Below are 2,529 nucleotides of genomic sequence, written 5' to 3'. Positions count from 1 at the left end.
TCTTGCTCTGTCTCCCAGGCTGGAGTGCAGTGGCATGATCTTGGCTCACTGCAATCTCCACCTCGTGGGTTCAAGCAATTCTTCTGCCTCCTGAGTAGCTGGGATTACAGGCATGTACCACTATACCCAGCTAATTTTTTTATTTTTAGTAGAGACAGGGTTTCACCATGTTGGCCAGGCTGGTCTCAAACTCCTGACCTCGTGATCCGCCTTCCTCAGCCTCCCAAAGTGCTGGAATTACAGGCGGGAGCCACCGCGCCCAGCCTAACATTTTGATATAGAAAAGAAAGTGAGGAGATTTATGCCACTTATTACTCGAAACATTTGTTTCAAATGTGTTTGTATGTTATAGTAGGAATATGCCAGCCTAAGCCCATAGGATACGGTAAGTTTGTATTAGAAACATTTATTTATAAAGTCAAAAAAATAGTATTCTTTTTATAAAATTGGATATATTTTTTATAAGCATTTCTATATAATTAATTTTGAATTGGCTACCTTATAATGCATAAGTATACAGTTGATCTGCAAACTTATTGAGGCTCATGTTTTAGAGTGCCTGATGATAATTTGGTGACAAGTTCAAGACTTCTGGCTAGAGTTAAAACATTTTATTAGTCATTATGCCTAGCACATGAAGAATATTAGTTTATTGATGTTTTTGCTCCCTTTTCCAACCCATAAGCATCATAATATCGACCCCCAACCCCTTTTCTATGGATGGAAGCATTGTGAAAACTTAGCCTGTATATTAAAGGTATCTTAACACTTCTCAGAACTTAAAATCCTACAACCCTTCTCCCTCTCTACTTTCCCTCTGTGGAAAGTGCATAGCACAACACTGTTCACATAGAATATGCACTTGGTAAGTGTTACTTATAATATAATAATAATAACATGATTCTGCTTTCTTTTTCTTCTTGCACAGGAAACAATTAATGCTTTTTTTTGAGACAGAATCTTACTCTGTTGCCCAGGCTGGAGTGCAGTGGCACAATCTCAACTCACTGCAACATCTATCTCCTGGGTTCAAGTGATTCTCCTGCCTCAGCCTCCTGAGTAGCTAGGATTACAGGCATGTGCCACCACGCCCAGCTAATTTTTGTATTTTTAGTGGAGACAGGGTTTCACCATGTTGGTCACCCTGGTCTCGATCTCCTGACCTCGTGATCTGCCCACCTCGGCCTCTGAAAGTGCTGGGATTACAGGCGTGAGCCTCTGCGCTCGGCTAATTAGTGCTTTAGAATTACAGATGCCTTAGACCTGGGACAGGCTTCAGGGACAGTGGTCACCCGGTCTTAATTCCCCACCCAATATGAAAAGCCTTCTCCTGTCTGCTTACCAGTAGCCATCCTACTTCTGTCTGAAGACAGCACCCAAAATTGCTTCTTAATAACATCTCTGCTTTGGAACTACATTGGTTGTCAAAAGCGTTCCGACATTAGGAGGCTGCAGTCAGTTTCTCTGGGTCTTCCACCTCCAGGGTAAACTGACCCAATACCTTGATCTCGTGTGGTTTCTGGATGCTTTATAGTTTTGAGCTCCTTTCATTGGGTGCATTGCAATTCATGTCATCCAGAATGGAGTATAATATTCTACATCTAATCTGACCTGCACTCAATCAATAGGGTGATTTGTGCCTCTCCTACCATAAGCACTGCTTTTGCTCCTCTAGCCTGAGAGTTCATTAATTTAGACAAATAACCCCTTCATATTATTGGCCCTGGGAGCATATGCTAAAAAACCTAGCTCATTTTCAAATGAGTCATTGTTAAACCAAGTCTGCTCTGTTCTGTATTTGTGTAGTTTTTTTGTTAGATCTAAATTCAGGTCTTTTGTTTCTTCCTGTTTAATTTCATAATTGTGATTTTAACCTGTTCCTATATAGTCTGAATTCATTTTCACTCTTTACTGTTACTCTTTCAGTTTTGTCTCATCTAGAGATTTAACAAGCATTTGCTTTATGATTTTGTTTCAATTTATGTAATGCTTTTAGATGCTTAGAATTGTAAAAGCTGAGAGGGACACTAGATCATCTGACAACATACTTAGTTACACCCTCCTATCCCCTTGTTTTACACATGAGAAAACTGAGATTAGAAAAGTGAAATTGGAGTCCCTTGGCCAAGTAACTTTTGACAGCATTAAGTAGCAAATCCAGGATGCAGATCCAGATGCTTGGACATGAAAGCCTTGATGCCTAGGTCACCCTGCTGTACCTTTTCCTTTCTTGTAAGTCTGGAAGTTGGGCTCCAGTCTCCCAAGTCCAGTGTTGTCACTGCATCTAGCTTATGTCCCTTCCTTCATCTGCTAATCTAGCAGTCTCAGCACAACAACAACACACATACACATACTAATATGTTAACGGTGTAGTTACAATTTTTTTTCTCTACGTTTTCTTAATTTTTTTTTTTTTTAATTTTTTTTTTAAGGCTAGTCAAGTGAAGCAGTGGGAATGGAGAAGGAACAAAGAAATCTGTAACTGGTTGTGATCAATTAGTTGTAAACACCACTGCACTCGGACCAGCC

The 2,529-nt window shown here is 40.1% G+C and overlaps 1 protein-coding gene across 14 annotated transcripts in view; it reads left to right on the top strand.

Moving 5' to 3' along the window:
* GK (glycerol kinase) overlaps positions 1 to 2,529 on the top strand; it is a 78,586-nt gene that overhangs the window by 54,252 nt on the left and 21,805 nt on the right. The window lies entirely within an intron of this gene.

Source organism: Cebus imitator, unplaced genomic scaffold (assembly GCF_001604975.1).
Source record: "Cebus imitator isolate Cc_AM_T3 unplaced genomic scaffold, Cebus_imitator-1.0 Scaffold208, whole genome shotgun sequence".
In the NCBI taxonomy this organism is placed as follows: Eukaryota; Metazoa; Chordata; class Mammalia; order Primates; family Cebidae; genus Cebus; species Cebus imitator.
Note: the sequence above shows the minus strand (reverse complement) of the source record. Positions and strands in the feature narration are given on the sequence as shown.